This window comes from Protopterus annectens, chromosome 9.part0 (assembly GCF_019279795.1).
Source record: "Protopterus annectens isolate FY-2018-M chromosome 9.part0, PAN1.0, whole genome shotgun sequence".
Classification (NCBI taxonomy): Eukaryota; Metazoa; Chordata; order Ceratodontiformes; family Protopteridae; genus Protopterus; species Protopterus annectens.
Window position 1 is genome coordinate 418,743,197 of NC_056743.1, and position 18,177 is coordinate 418,761,373.

Sequence of the window (18,177 nt, forward strand, 5' to 3'; positions counted from 1 at the left end):
CTCAAATAATAACAGGGATGCCTAAAATGACATGACCTGCTCTCAAACATGTACGGGGAGTGTAATATGTGCATCCGACAGAGGCAGCCCTGCAGCACCACCTGAGGCATAAATGCCATGTGTTAAGTAATGTAACACCATGTACTATATGCACACTTGAGGACCTTGACTAACATCCACCCTCACCAAGCATGAAGCCACAATATGACGATGGGATGATCAATTGCAATAATTGGCTGAAGTAATGCAGTTAGTAAAAGGGGAGCCAATGTGTTCCAGCCTGGGATGACATGCTGAGCATGACATGATGCACCACCTGCTAGGGGTGGCGTGCACCTATCAGTCCAGGCCTCATGGATACTGGCAAAGGCTGTCAGTACCCACAGCGTGCCCTGAATAGGCAAGTCTCAAAACACAAACCCACCTTCATAGGGACCACAAGGGATAGGAACCTAGATGTAATGCTACCCAATGTCTAAACAGCAAGATGCGTGCAGTGTAAACGCACACAGTATGGAGAAGGTTGATATCTGCCCTGTAATAGAAAACTGGGTCAAGGCTCACATCAGCACCCTAACACTACCAGGTTACACCTCATACTGTGCTGTACAGCCTCAAAACATGGAACAAGCTACAAAAGGAGGGTGACTAGCAATTATTGTCAAGGATAAACACACCCCCATGTTGGTACCACAACAAGAAGCAGCATGGACTAGCCATGGTCAAGTACCAGTGGCTAAAACCGCCTTCCAGTATATAGCCTGCTACAGACTACCGGCCTAACACCAGGAACTGCACCTGGCCTATGTTGGAATACATGAATATATCAAGCCCCCCAAACCACATTATATTGGTTGACTGAAAATACCCAGACATACACTGGGAGCATTATACTAGTACCAACACTGTAGGAGAAAAGTTCCTAGAATCCATAAACCAAAGTGCCCAGGAACAATGTACCACTCCCACAAGAGGGGTAAGCATATTGGATGTGATAATCAACAACATGCGTACTGGATGGCAAGATGAGAAGTGTATCCCTCACTGGTAAGACCAGACCATAGAGTAATCACACCGGATGTACACATCCTGACCACAGTCCCTGGCCAGAAAACCACAGTGAAAAACATGTGTAAAGTATAAGTTGCACCCCTCCAAACTGATGTGGAATCCATTAAAGGCCCTGTGCAGGTGCAAAATATGTGACACACCACAGAACCTGTTATACAGGCATTCCATGAACACAGCCAGGAATGCTTGGATTATGCAATCACAAATAACAACAAGACACAATGCCATGCACGCAGGCATCTGGCATGCTGGACTCCAGCCATTACCAAACCATGCAAGAGAATGAGGAAGCTACTACATGATAGAGCAAACATAAAAAGGGAAGTAATCACTGATCAGTAGTATGGCAATAAAATATGTCCACACATACAATCCACTAAGGCCAGCTACAACAAGTAGAATCTGTGAATCCTGAGGCAATGTTGCACCTGCCCCAAGTACACAGACAACCCTCAACTCCCCCCAATAAATACAAATATATGTGAGAGATGCAACCATTTATCCAAACCGGAGGCTGAGCTCCCCCAACTCAGTACTGTCAAAACTAGTCAGGAGGAGAAGGTAACCACACACACCACAAACCCAGTCCCACATAGACCTATCACCACTGTAAACCAAACACATAAACACAGAAAAACATTCCCGGAGGCCCTAATTACAAATGCACCACACCAACAGAGGCCTCCAAAGCAGACCCCCAAGCAACCACAACCTCCAAACATAGCACATGCAACACATAGTACACAAAGCTGGTGTGCCAAACAGTCACAGGCCAGAAGGAGAAACAACATGCCTGATACAGTTGTAATAGGTGTTTCTATAGGCAGACACACTGCTGTCCCACTCACCAGACTGAACAAGGGAAAGGGTACAGTAAGCTGCCTGTAGGCTGCTACAATATGCCACATAACACAAGTACGCAGGTCACCCCAAAGCAAGTAGAAATATGATGCAGTCATTGTCCATGCTGGTGTGAATGACCTGAGATGTACCTCCCTGGACAACATGAAAAGAGACATGGATGAGCTCTCTGAGTATGTACTCCAGGCTGGTATGACACTGGCCATTTGCATCATCCAACCCTCACCAAGAATGATGCCACAGTACAAACACAGAATGATCAGCTTTAACAGGTGGCACAATTACAGCTGTCAGTCCAAGAGGATCTAATGTCTGTCTGCTTGAGATGTCATGCATGACGAGCCATGCTGCTGTTCCAGGGATGACTTGCACCTGTTACCCCTGGGCGTCTGGATATTGGATAAGGCTTTTGCCACCTCCATAGAGCCGTACGTAGGCAAGGCTGAAAAGACTAACCCACCACCCTAGAAAACATAAGTGGTAAGAAACATAAGGGTAATGCTGAACAATGCCAGATGTGTAAACCGCAATATGCATGCTCCTGAGGCCCTTCCCAGTATGGAGAACATCGATGTCTGTGCAGTGACAGAAACCTGCTGCAAGCCTACTGACAGCACACCAGCACTACCAGGTTATACCTCATATCATGCGTTATGGCCCCAAAACCTGGACCAAAACATCAAAGGAGGGGGAGTATCCATATGCAGCACAGACACCCATACGGCCAGGTAACTGACAATGCACGAAGCAGTGGAGACCACCCATGTGCACCTAACTGTAGTCAAAACTGCTGTACAGTCTGTAGCATGCGACAGACCACACTCTCACACACAGGAACCCCGCCGAGACGTCCTGAAGACACTGGACAGTATGAATGTCCCACCAAATACCAAACAAGGTACTCACAAATTACCACATAGATGGTAAACCATTATGTATGCAAGGAGTAATCAGGGACCTAGGGACACAAGTGGACAGTAACCTGTTATGTGACACTCACATTGCCAGTGTGGCTAGGAAGACTGTCTGTATTGGACACCGTATCATGAAAGGATTCACATCTACATCAAGAGGTCATTGTGCCCCTGTACTGTTCTCTTATCAGACCCATAATCTAGTACAATGACTCATATGGGATGTACCTTACCTGACACCTGCAGCAGTTAGAAAGATTTCAAAGGTACTTCACTAAGAGGATAAAGGGTCTCAAATATCTGTCATATGCTGCCTGGCTGTAGACACCCCAGCTGAATGCAGTCACATACTGCCTACACAGAGGCATTGCATGTCTGTTGTACAAGGCCATGTCCAACACAGGAGTAATTGACATGCTCCACCCCAGGAAATCAAAGCCATTGGAGCTGTGAGAGTGACAGATGTCAACCTCAACACATAATGCAATAGGATGTGCTGGAGGGACAGATACATAACCCAGAGGCTCCCCACACCCTGGAACAGGATCCCACTCCATGTTAGGCAGAGCCCCTCACTGACACCCCTCAACAGGAATATTGCCAAGTGGATGGATGATCGTAGATGTCCACTGGGGGTCTTCACTGTGTCACGTCCAGACAGAGGCACAGTAAAGTAAATCATAAATGGCCATACTATTCACATAGCAAGGGGCGGTGAAAGACACACACTCTGGCTAGGCTTACAAATGCCCTAGGGTGGATAGCCTAGTATGAACCTATGAACTTATGAAGATACAAATTGTACAGGACACTAAGGATAATCACAAGGCTTACTCAACTGATGGTAGGAACCATGTTGGGAATGCACAGATATGCTCCGAATCACACAAATATTACAAACAACATACCAAACACACAACATGCCAACATACAACCTGACAGGTGCAGTGCAACCCCCCCCCCCCAGAATGCAAAATATCTATCCCAGCAGACTGCTGGCCCCCTGACATTGCAGATGCTGAGGTAAGAGCCATCATCTACAAAGCAAAACACACAGCAGCAAAGGTATGAGATGGTGTCCTGGGCTGAGTCCAACATGGACTCCAAGAAGAATGGAATGCCAAATCACACTACTGCTCAATGTCAGCCTTACCACAGGATATGTACCCAAAGAGCAGTGTACAACAACAGTGGTCCTTCTCAACAAAGGTGTTGCCTGAATGGATACTGCAAACTACCACCCCAGGATCCTGACAAGCTTGGTCTGCACAGCTATGGAAAGGATCAGCATGTACCACAGATATAAAGCTATCGGGGACCTACTGACACCGGACCCTACCCAGTGTGGCTGTCGTAAGTGCAGATCCTGCCCCTAAACATGTTGGACCCATTTGAAACTGTCATTAAGGTCATTGATGAGGGCAATGTGGTCCACACAGCGTAGCTGGATCGTGCAAATGCTTCCATACAATACCCTACGTGTTCAGTATGGATATGTTCACCAGCTTAAATATAAACCCCTATGTCAGTAGAGGGGTTGCAAACCAGACCAAGGACAGAACTGACATGGTCAGACATGCTGCATCCATGTCAGACTACAAACCAGATATAAGTGGCATCCCACAAGGCTTGGTCCTGGGACCTCCCTCATTCCATATATATGTCCCATAGGTACAGGCCAACATGGAAGGACTGTGACTGAACATGTATGCAGAGGAGTACAAACTGCCCACCATATCTGACCCCCAGCTGACACAAGCAACCCACAAAAGGGCCACATAAAAACAGACAACTGGTGCCATAGCCATGTCAGCAAGCTAATTGCAGAAATGTGTATAGTCAACCACCGTGGATATACAGTAAGTGCCCACCAATTACCACACAGGTGTTAACCCATTACGTACCTAACATGTAATGAGAGACCTGGGGACACAAGGTGATAGATATCCTGCATTGGACAAACGTGAAATCATGAAGGTTGTCAGATCTAAATAAGGGGAGGTCACTGTGGCTCTGCAGTCATCCTTCATCAGCGTTACAATTGACTACAATAGCCCCTGTGGGATGTACCTCAGCAGACACCTCCATCAACTGTAAAGTCCACAAAAGTACCTCACCAGGAGTAGCAAAGAGCTTGAACAGATGCCATGTGTTACCTGATTAAACAAACTGCAGCTCCACACACTGCACACTGCCATACTGCCCACCCAGAGGCAAGCTGTGCCTGATGTATAAAGCCATGTCCAAGCTGGAATCAATGAACATGCTGCACCTTGTACAATCTAAATGGCAGTGAGCTATGCACATGAGAGACCTGAACCCCAGCACTGACATACATAGGACAAGCTGTACTGAATGATCCATAACACAGAAGCCACCCCCACTCTTGAGTAAACTCCCAGTACAGGTTAGCCAGAGAGTCACCCATCGACACTCCTCAAGAGGAATCTTGATGAGTGGATGGGAGATGGTAGGTTTACCCTGGGTATCACTGTTATGTCACAGGTAGACGGAGGCACAGTATCCTAACCATGACATATGTCATGGCAAACTCCAGTTACAATGTGTGTCGAAGGACAAACACACTGACTAGCATCAGAAATGGCCTAGGGCACATCGCTAGTGTTTGCCAATGTTCACCTATGTTGTGGAATACACTACCAATGTTGGACAAGCCTGGTTTAGGTAGTCCATATCTGAACATAATGCAACATGGTCATATATGCACAACTGGCCTCTACACAGTCTGTTGTGCTCACTATGAAGATTTAAAGCAGTGATAGGACTAAAGCCCAGGATACTGTCCACCACAGTGAAAGTACTGAACCAGTACACTATACGGTACTACAGTGTTAGGTCAGTATGAAAGGATGTTGACAACTGTATGCAAAGTATCCCATGCAATCCCTGCAGGCACAGTATAATCCCTGTTGTGTTCAGACACAAAGCAGTTGGCCAGTAAGTACACAACATGACACTCAACACCCAACCATAAACGTGAGATGTTGTTGAAGTTCACATTCACCCAAATATGTGGTGGACTGCAGAGTTCAACATATGGAAAGCTCACACTGGGCATGCTTGCACACTTTGGTAAATGAGGCACATGTCAGACAACATGCCATGGAAAGGCTGAACTGGGCATGCTCACACACTTAGGCCATATCTCCGTTTAGCAGTTGGCCACACATATCTGGTATTTGTACGTGTCATTCCAGGAACCAACCACAACACAGCAATCTGCCCAGTGCACACAGTAAATGACTACAGAGACATAAGTGATATAGTGGATCCCCCTCATATTCAAACATCTTCCACAGATACACAAGTTGTTCATAGAAACAGGGAATGCTATGGCAATAAAGACCTGCAAACAGTCTAACAGCAACAAATATTGTGCATCTGACAATTAAACATATGGGTGTAGAGGTCAATACTAGGCTGTTTGCCCTAGGGAATGACAGCTTAGCCAGAGTGTGCTTGGCATCTGCATTCCCAGTACAGTAGGCTACTGTGCCACTGTAAAGTAGGTCACATAAGGCATCGTGTGAGGCTAGTGTGCTGTGCCTCTGTCAAGCAGGGACACAGTGGAGATCCCAGGGTTTGAATGTGCTAAGCCACATCCATGTTGTTGGTGTGTGCTGGAAGAGGGTTGCTGAGGACCTCTAACAGTAAGTGGGCATCAATAACAGACTGAGGGGAGCCCTATCTGCATTGTCTGGACAATTTCACTGTCAACACTGTGTTGTGATGATTATGTGGGATTGAAGTGTCATGCCGGTATTGTTCAGAGATGTCCTCCCTCTGTGGGCTACAGCTCTGCAATATATTAGCTCACTCTATCTGTTGGACAGCTCATATATGGCTGGTGTACACCTGACAGGTGTCCTGTTGTGGAGCAGTCATGGGTATATGTGGGATAGCATGATCAATGCAAACCTTACACATGCTCATAGAATGCAATTGTCAAGGATTATGCAGAGTGGCCAGTATAGTCCCCCAGCATGGGTCCTTTGAAGTCTTCCACCCCAGTCTTCACAAGTGTAGAGTCTGCTTGTGCTAAATACAGTTTGTTTGCAGTGACAACCTTGCCTGGGGGTGGGGATGGGATATAGATGTCCAGGGAAAGGTGGGTATGGTCAGATATCAACAATGGTGGTCTACCTCTGGTGTGGAACAGTGAGTACCCATGTTGCAGATGGACAGGTGCAATATGTATTCCCCCATGTGGCTCTGGTGAGTGGTTCTGCCATAGCACATGGACCCACAAATTGTAGTGGCTGTAGGGTAATGTTGTAGAGGCCTGAGTAGTTCCCACACACAATATGCCTGTACCTGATGTTAACAACTGGAATGGTGTATGTGAACACCTGCATATCCCGGCACTGTTCCCAAGGAAGCAAAGTGTGTGTCCTGGATGTGGGAGGGGTGTTCTGGACTGGTTGTGTTGTGTGTTACAGGTCCTGTGGTCACGAAGCATGGTATAGAACATAACCTGCCAGTGCGATGTGCATATCTGACCCTGAAGTAGGTGGCTGCAAATGCATATATATGCTATCCCCCTCCTGACAGGTAGTACTAGATGTACATACCTCTGTAGAAATAAAGATGTCAGCACCCTATAAATACTGCAGGTGCAGAACAGATGCCCAGTAATTCGGATAGCGCGCTCTGCTAATGCGTCTCCCTCAAGTGTCATAATATAGTTAGGCAGGAGTTTGAACCATGCAAATGCTCAGTGTGTGTGTGTGTGTGTGTGTGTGTGTGTGTGTGTGTGTGTGTGTGTGTGTGTGGGTGAGGGTGAGCGGGGTTGTTGTTTGTGCAAGTCTGTGTGAGGGAAGTGTCCCTTTTGGCAACTGGGAAAACACTCTACAGGATGCACATTCCCCTTTCTAAACACTGATGATGTCAGCACCCTATAAGTACAGCAGGAGAAGGGAAACCTCCCAGTAATACGAATAGCGCGCTCTGCTAATGCATCCGTCTCGAGTGTCATAACATAGTTAGGTAGGGGTTTGAATCCTGCAAATGCCCAGTGTGTGTGGAGGGGGGTTAGTGTGTGTGCAAGTCTGTGTGAGGGAAATGTCCCTTTTGGCAACTGGGACAACACTCTACAGGATGCACATTCCCCTTTCTAAGCACTGATGATGTCAGCACCCTATAAGTACAGCAGGAGAAGGGAGACCTCCCAGTAATGCGAATAGCGAGCTCTGCTAATGCGTCCGTCTCGAGTGTCATAACATAGTTAGGTAGGGGTTTGAATCCTGCAAATGCCCAGTGTGTGTGGAGGGGGTTAGTGTGTGTGCAAGTCTGTGTGAGAGAAATGTCCCTTTTGGCAACTGGGAAAACACTCTACAGGATGCACATTCCCCTTTCTAAGCACTGATGATGTCAGCACCCTATAAGTACAGCAGGAGAAGGAAAACCTCCCAGTAATGCGAATAGCGCGCTCTGCTAATGCGTCCGTCTCGAGTGTCATAACATAGGTAGGAGTTTGAATCCTGCAAACGGCAAGTGTGTGGATAAGGGGAGTGGTATGCTGGCAAGTCTGTATGAAAGATATGCGCTTTTTGGCAATCAGGAGAACACACTACATGATGCACATTACCCTTTCCAAACACTGATGATGTCAGCACCCTATAAGTACAGCTGGAGAAGGGAAACCTCCCAGTAATCTGAATAGCGCACTCTGCTAATGCGTCTCTCTCAAGTGTCATAACATAGTTAGGTAGGGGTTTGAAACCTGCAAATGGCAAGTGTGTGTGTTTGGATGAGGGGAGTTTGTGTGTGTGCAATTCTGTATGAAAGACATGTGCTTTTTGGCAATCAGGAGAAATCACTACATGATGCACATTACCCTTTCCAAACACTGATGATGTCAGCACCCTATAAGTACAGCCGGAGAAGAGGAACCTCCTAGTAATCCGAATAGTGCGCTTCGCTAATGCGTCTCTCTCTCATGTGTCATGACGTAGTTAGGTAGGGGTATGAATCCTCCAAATGGCAAGTGTGTGTGTGGGGGGGGTAGTAGGGTGTGTGTAATTGCAAGTGTGAGAGAACAGTTCCTTTTGGCAACTACTACAATACACCAGATGCTGCATATTCCCCCAGTAAACACAGGTGATGTCACCACACTATCACTACAGCCAAACAGGGCTAATTGCCCAGTAATGCCAATAGTGCGCTCCGCTACTGGGTCTATTACCACTGTCAGAGCACAGATAGGTATGTTTTGGAAACCCACAACTGCCACGTGTGGTTGTGTCACACAATATGACCATGTGTGGGTTGTTCATAACAATGCATGACATTGCTTAAACCAGCAATGGCAATGCACACATGATGTATGTGTGTGACACATACACATATATACCTGTGACCTTTAGTAGTTACCATGTCTGACACGTGCCTCAAGTGGATAAATGGTATTTGCAATGCATAACATTATGACTGTGTCTTACTGTGCAGGGGCATGCGGTATGTGTATATACAGTGTGAGTTGTATATGGTATAATCCCAACAGCAGGGGATACACATCTGGTCTGGGCCATATAGTCTACATGTAGTCGATGAACAGGTGATGCATGTTCCCACCTGTTGTGGGAGTGGTAACATGTTGTTCCACTGCAATTCAGTGACTACATGCTGGGAACCTTTCAGCTAGTGTGTTGTAGCTACAGTAATGCTCACACACAATGTTCGGCTGGATGCAGTCCAGCCACATAAAGACATTTCTAGAGACTGTCATATTGCCAGTGTTAGGGAGGACAGGTGGGTTTCCTGTGTATGGGAGGGTTGTGTGTGCCAGGCTATGAACCAGAAGCAGTCTAACACACTGTTAGCTGCTCATGGATAGGCCCTGATGCTTTGTGCTGTGCCAACAACCTGGAGGTGTGTGCATCTGTGGTGCCTTGAGATACCACCCCCCTGTCCATGTGTGTTACATGTGTAGGGGACGACAGGCATGGTATGAGGTATAACCTGGCAGTGATGGGTTGCACTTGTGAGCCATGAATCAGGAATCTGGTACTGCACAGATATTGCAGTTTACCGTGCTGAGGACAGTGTCCAGTGCATGCATCTTGCGGTGTACACTGCTGGTGTTGTGTAGCATTACTGTTAGTGTCCTATCCCGTGTTAATCCCATGGAGGTGGCTATGTAATCCGTGTCCTGCAGCAAAAGGCATAGTGCGGCTTCGCCTATATACAATGGCCCATGGGTGTCACATGCAAGCTGCCCCTCTCAAATCACTGTGGCTTCCCTAGCATGTAAGCACATGTTGACAGCCATTGGATAGCCTATGAATGACATTGGAGGTTGAGCAGAATGTAGACATAGAACACCCTTCCTACATATTGTGGTTCATAGGTTCATAGGTTCATACTAGGCTATCTGCCCTAGGGCATTTATAAGCCTAGCCAGAGTATGTTTGGCTTTCGCCACCCATTTTAAATTAATTTTGCTATGCCCTTTTTCGAGGTTAGTATACTGTGCCTCTGTCTAACAGTGACACAGAAGTGATACCCGGGGTAAACCTATGATCTCCCATCCACTCATCAAGATTCCTCTTGAAGAGAGTCAATGAGGGACTCTGCCTAACCTGGACTGGGATTTTATTCCATAGTGAAGGGAGCCTCTGGGTTATGAATCTGTCCTTCCAGCATGTCCTATTTATTTCAGTGCTGAGGTTCAAGTCTCTGGTACCTGGTGAGGGTATGATGGCTACCAAGGTCAGGCTCATACTGGCCCGTGCCACATGCTGAGAGCCCTTCTATGTTCCCTATCATGTAGTCCAGGGAGCTACGTCTCAGGTCATCCATAGTGGCATGGACAATGACTGAGTCATGTGTCCATGCCTCTGACTGACCTGTATGCATGTGTTTTGTGGTGGACCATAGTGCCCCACGGGCATATCACTGTGACCTTCACCATGTACAGCCTGTTGAGCGGGACCCCACTGCAGCGGCCAAGGGAGGTACCTGACACATCTGTAACAGGTGTGTTGTGTAGCCGTACAGGCTGTGAGTGTGTGGCACACGGGATGTGTGTGCCATGTGTGGCATGTGCTCTGTTCCGACTTAACGTATGCCTGTGTGCCAGCTGCGGAGGTGTGTGATGCTCAGACAGGATGCTATTCTGAGTCTCCAAGTATGCCCCAGTGTGTTCGGATTGCTGTCAGTGCGGGTCTATGTCAGACTGGTATTGTAGTCACTGTAGTATGTCATGCCACCTGACAGGGTATGGCAGTATTGGGTTCAGAGTGCTCAGTCCCCAGATTGGCTATGTGGTGGCATCTCACACATGTGTTGTACGTTCCTGGCCAGGGGAGAGGGTTGACTGCATACATGTGGCAGCTGTGACATTGCCACATGACTCACATAAACCACAACTGGACCATAGAGGTGATTCACAGGTTACCTTTGCACATGCTACCATAGTAGTGTGATTGCCATGGTGATTACCAACACATAGGGCCAATGGGGAACAACATGCTGAAGGTGAGTATGTGTGGGTGTACTGCTACTGATTTCATAGCACTGGCATATATGACTGCACACGTGGGTAAATGCCAGGTAAGTCGTATGCAATGTATCACAGGCAACGTATATGCGAACAGGACAGACAGTGACGTTCTGTCAGGTGGAAAATTGACATACGTATAGTACGCTATGCAGATGTCACTAGGAATCCACAGAAGCTCTGTAACTCTGCATTGCAGGTGGAATCAGTGTTCCAGGGAACCTCAAGCAAACATGCATGCAAACAAAGCTACAGTAAGCAGGGCTGGAAGTAGTCCATTGTACAACAAAGAAGGGGTAACACTTCCAGTAGGTAACAGTGCAAATATGCAGGCACTATCAACATGTACCCAGGAATGCACAGCTCAGATGTCCATGGTAGAACTGATATTATGTCATATTTAATTGTAATTTGAATTAAATTGGTACTGCATACATATCAACATGCACAAACATCCACATTGCATAGCCGTTGTGGGCAACATGCCACCATTACTGTACATGTCCATCATTGCGTATCACTACTTGCATTAGCTTCTCCCCTGTGCTACCTATGTATGTGGGTATCTGTTGACATCCTTACCACCAGTGTGCAATAATGTGCAGCTGTTACACTATGGTACTTACTATGGGTGTAGATAACAATTCAGGACAGTCATACAGTTACTGCATCAGGCATGCTGGGATATACACATAATCATATCAGCACACTGTACTGTTACCAACATGATACTAGTAATACACTTCTATGCAGTCACCCTGTGCATCAGCAACGTGTTTACCTGTTCCTGCACTGATGTTGGAGATTGCAGGAGGTGGCACAGTTTCATCATATGCACAGGGTGTGAATTAGGTATGCCTGAGTCTGCCACTGATACCACCAATTGACATGTATGTGTATGTGTGTTGGTGAGGGACAGCAGTACAGGGTGGGGCACTGTTGGTGCAGTGTGTGCGTGTATGTGGTAGCCCTAGGTGTTAACATTTCGCATGTGTGTATGCATGCACACAGTTCCACCTCATGGCTGCCATATACTGGAGTTTGTGGACAGCCACAGACTGCACCTGGCAGGTCATACAGATCAGTGTCTGTGGGCACAGACACGGTACCTGTGCCTGGCAGGGGTGCTACGGACCGTATCCAGTACTAAGCCAGACTGGGTACTGTCATCAGAAGTGGGAGTTTGTTGACTGGACACAGGTCCCTGTTGGGACTGTCCAGAGCCACGTGCACGTGGTCTCCTGGGGCGGTCTAATGACAGCACAGACCTAGCATTGCTGGGGCTGCTGCTGGCACTATGGGGGTGTCTGTGGGCCTGTTGTCGTCCGCGCCGACTGCCAGCTGCTGCTGTTGCTGGCATACGGCCACGTCGACGCCCCAACCGTCCACCATTGCCCTGGCTCATGGACATGTGGTTGTGGAACTGCTGTAATATGTCCCCACAACATCTGTCTATGACATCGGTGAAATTACGGATAGCATCCGTGATGTCACACATACTGTCGGTCATGGATGTGCGACATGCTCTGACCCTGTCTGGTGTACCTTTCCATACGTGACTGTGCCTGCATGACAGCCCGAAACATAGCTGAGGTTGACGGACCTCTTTGGGCATGTCTGCCAGAGGCAGTACGCCCATGGACGCTCCTACGAGAACCCATGGGCAACTGTCTGTGTGGTACCATCTCAGGACCCTGCCCATGGCTGCTGTGTGGGGAAGCATGTGCCACAGATACCACATTACCCTGGTCAATGCCCACTGTATCCTGCCCATCACCTAGGGACAATGTTGACATAGGATGTACTGGCAGGATGACTGTGCGCAATGATGGGGTTGACAGCTGTGTACTGTCAATTGGCTGACCAATGATGGACCCTGACACACCTTCCTGTGCCATTACACAGATATCATCATTATCAGTACCTGTAGCACCAGATTCAGGTTCCCTGTTGCAGGACACCAGAGCAGCACCAGAACCTGTGGGAGGAAGACAGGAAACACAGTTTACAATGTCTACACAATGTTACCAGTGATGCACTAATGCACACATGCACATGTGGACACATGCACACGTGGACACAGACCCACATGCACACGTGGACACAGGCACACATGCACACGTGGACACAGGCACACAGGCACACGTGGACACAGGCACACAGGCACACGTGGACACAGGCACACATGCACACGTGGACACAGGCACACGTGGACACGTGGACACAGGCACACAGGCACACATGGTCACACACACACATGCACACCCCGCAGTATACACACAGAGCACTACTGAGTTACACTATTATTACTAGCACTATCTGGACTATTATAGGTATTGTTAAAACACTTTCACCAGCATGGATGGGCTGCCTTGCTGTAACACCGGAGGGACCTGCAGAAATGAGGGGATTAATGTCAGTGGGCACAACTGTGCCATTGATACTGCGTATGATACAGTTCAGTAGTACACCAGTTGCCTTTCACATGTCAGCTGCTGATATTGGCATTATCACACCTGCACAATTGCATACTATGTTGACAGCTACATACCAAGGACACACCTTACACATGCATAAACTAACAGTGTACATAACAGTCAAGTGTACATATGGCATATTAACTGCACGCTCCATGTGTTGCTGTGTGGATTCAGCCTCCATCATAATGCAGGTGTGTTGCTGTTGATGTTCCTGGGCTGGAGCCACAACACTTAGGAGTAGCCCCTCCAGTCTGGTGAGGGGGGGATGTGTGGCCACCCCACCTCCTGTGGCGACCTGTTGCCTGTGGATATCCGACGCACGCTGACGGACATTTCTGATTAAATCACTGCAGTGATGTCGTACCTGCTCATATGTCCTATTATGCGTGCCAATGTCATTTACCCTACGGACAAGGTCTTGCCACAGTGCAGCCCTCTCCTGCTGATTCTGGCTGGTGCGGGAAAACAGTATGTCATAATCCCACACCAGGCTCTGGTGTATCTCTTCATCTTCTGCAGCAGAGTAGGCAGGATTTCGCTGACGCGCCATGTCCCTGAAAGAGAACACAAACAGGATATCAGCAAACTATGTCAGCAATATATGGCACACATACTATACATGATACTCAACTGTAGTGATATACTACTACTCCCATATGTAGCACGTATGTCTCTTGGTGGATACACATGTACATGGCCAGATATCAGTGGTCAGCCAACATCTGTGCAACAATACCTGCCACATTCCATACAACGTAGTACCAAGCCCCATCGGTCAGCACACTGAGACAGGTCCAATGCACAACCTCACTCTGGGGGTTCATACCAAGGTACTGTATGTGGAACGCCATCCACTAGTGTGATCTGGACACAGATTAATTGGCCTGGATATACATATCCCACCACCACCACCAGCACAGTAGACTACTTTGATATATATGTGAATAGACAGATTTTCACTTGTTAGGACTGACATGGTATCCATGCAGCCCACTGGGCCAGTGGAAGCCACAACCCACAATGCTGACCCCTTTGCGAATGCTTCCCACGGACATCCCAAAGAATGCATGGAACATGCACACACATTTCTAACCCAGACCCTATGCACAAAGGTTAAGCATCCTGTCTGGTGGACCCCAGCCAAAGGCAAATTGTATAACGATAGAAGGAGGCTACTGCAGGACAGAGCAGATTCACATAAAGGGAAGGCATCTGTGGTCAGCACTGGTAATAAGCTACGGTCTCTCATAACATCCACGGCCAACTCTAAGAGGGAAATGGCCACGGACACTATAGATAACCACAAGGCCTTCTTCAGTTTTGTTAGACATCTGGACCAAAAGCCTCAGATATGCTCTGAGTTACTACACACCTACTTAACGTTCACTGAACCCACAGATATCGGCAACATTCTGGCAGAGAGCTTCAGTGCAAATATCCCCCCTCCCTCTCCCCCACACTTAGAAATACTTATCACAGCTGAATGTAACCTCCCTATCATCTCAGATGTCCAGGTGAGGGCTGCCCTCAGCAAAGCAGACCACACAGCATCAATGTAACCTGAAGGTATCCCTGGATGTGTGCTACGTGAACTCCAAGAGGAGATGTACCTGAACACTGGCATACAGCAACAGTGGTCCCACTCCACTAAGGAGGCACCTCTACTGACCCTGGGAACTACCGCCCCATAAGCTTAACCAGCCTGATCTGCAAAGCTATGGAATGATTCATTATGGGACGCATATACAGCGATATTGGGTACCTGCAGACACTTGATCCCACCCAGTTTGCCTTTGTGATGGGATGATCCTGCCTTTTGAACCTGGTTGACCTTTTCAAAACAGTCACTACAGCCATTGATGAGGGCAAAGCAGTCCATACAGCCTACCTGGACTTGCCTAAGGCCTTCAACACAGTATTCCACTCAGGCATCATAGACAAGCTCATCAGCTTACATGTTACTACATATCTCACATGATGGGTTGCACACTGGTTGAACTACAGAATCCATAATATCAATATTGCGGGAGCCATGTCAGACTCAAAGCCAGTCACATGTGGTATCCCACAGGGCTCTATCCTAGGACCCCTCTTGTTTGGCATTTACTTCTCAGATGTGAAGGCAAACATGTGCGGGTTGTGGATGACAAAGTTCCCAGATGACTGCGAACTAAGCGCCATAGTCGTTACACCAGCTGACACACACAGCCTACAGACAGGCCTCACTGAAACAGACAACTGGTGCCAGAATCATGGCCTAACACTGAATGACATGTAATGTATAGTCACCCCCTTTGGGTGAAACTACGTGCACACAACTTATCACATAGACATACATATAGATACAGACCAATAACACATATGGAGGGTTCACAGTATGTAGACTATTAACTTGTTACTTTACATTACCTGTGTTTGTCGCAGCTGGTTGCGTTACCATTACTATAGCTTCCTGCTGCTGCTAGCCCAGCTTGATACTGACACTGATGACAGCTTCAACTTAGTTTGTCTTAAGGGTGTTTTTGTTTGTGTTCTTATTTTCTTTTTTTTTCTTTCTCTCTCTCTCTGCCTCCAGACGGTGCAATGAAAGTATTGCATGTGTGGAGTGGGAGTACAGGATACTTTTGTAGGTATCTGCATAAGTCCATGTGATGGCCTCTGCACCAATTGTAAGCCAGCATTTGCTAATTGCATGCATCCAGTTGTGTACTGATTGCAGTTCTCACTGTGATTTCAGGACAGTGCTATAAAAGGGTATGTGAGATAGGCGTTGCCCTTTCAGATTGTAAGGGCAGGTACCATGCTGGTATGCTGTGGACACTGTTCTGTGAGTGGAAAGGTTAGTATCTCTCTCATGATTCAGGCTGTGTTGTAGATTCACATTTCTCCATTCATCTCTCCTGTTTCCTGTACTAAGTGTGTATGTACACTGACACCTACAACTATATATATATATATATATATATATATATATATATATATATATATATATACACACATTTATATTTGTATAATAACTGACATTATTACCTGCTAGCTACCAACTAGCATGGCTGTTTCTGTTCAGACACTACTATTATAGAAATCCACTAGATTTTACAGTAAATATACATGACATGCTTTGTGTACTACACATCCTATATTCCCTTTACATTCATTCCTACTATTACATGATATATTTATTGTAGCACAATGTTCTTGTATAACAGTTATGGCTTAGTAGTAAGTCATGCAGACTACTGTTTCCAAGGTCCTGGGTTCGGGACTGACAGTGGGATTTTATTTTGCTTTTGAACTGACTACAGGACCTGTCAATCAGAGTGACTAAGGCACTTTTAAGCAGTTGTAACCGGGTTAGCGCTGGTTTGCGTGGAGCTCCCACATGCGCACTGGCGTTCAGCTCCACGCACACCCGCTTACAACCGCTTAGTGCTTACTCTGGCGCACACCCGCGCTATTTTCTTTGAAAGAAATGAAAATGGGGAGACAGGAAAGTGGTGAAAAAGGGGTCACAATGAGGGTAAGACAGTAGGGAAACAAGCTTGGGTTTTGCAGGAGGGATGTAGGTAAGGCCCATAGCTGCCCATTTCTTCATCAGCAACAGCTGTGCATATGTTTGTAATTTGGTGTGACATTTGAAACCTTCCACCCCTGAGAGAGGTCAGGACAACAATAATACTTGTTGTACAGCCAATTGTAATTGATAGTTTCCATGTCCAGCAGACATGTGCAGAATGGGCAGCTTTGTATGGGGCGTAATTTTTTTGTGGGTACAGAGTGCCCTATTTTTTTTTTTTTTTATTTCAGGTGAGAGTGGTATGTCAGGTAAAGGAAGTCGGTATAGCTGGGGAGGTAGGTTGGGTAGGTCAACAGACAAGACAAACAAGACGCATACAGGGGCGGTGTATGACACGTGTGGGGGGGTTACACAATTGACTGGGACGGATGTTTGGATATCCAGAGCCCATGAGTCCACAGATGGCAACAGTGGAACTGATATCCCCACCCATGGGCAGTTGCCACTGTTCCTTCACTGCCCAGAACGGGGCTGTGCTAGGGGCTGTGTAGGTCGGGCAACAGGCATGCCCGTAAGTTGTGCCACCTGTGCCTCAAGCTGGCGTAGGGGCCCAAGAACAGATTCCCGGATCTCCCTACGCACCACAGTCTGGACGCTACGGAGGGTAAGTGGTGGTTCTACTCTGGCCACACTTGCAGGGGGGGGGACGGGCCCCATCCCCTGCAGCGCTTCCACCCACAGGTGGCACAGGGCCACTGGAGGAGGGTCCAGACTGGGCACTAGTGCCAGGTGCACTCGCCAGCTGAGGTGGGA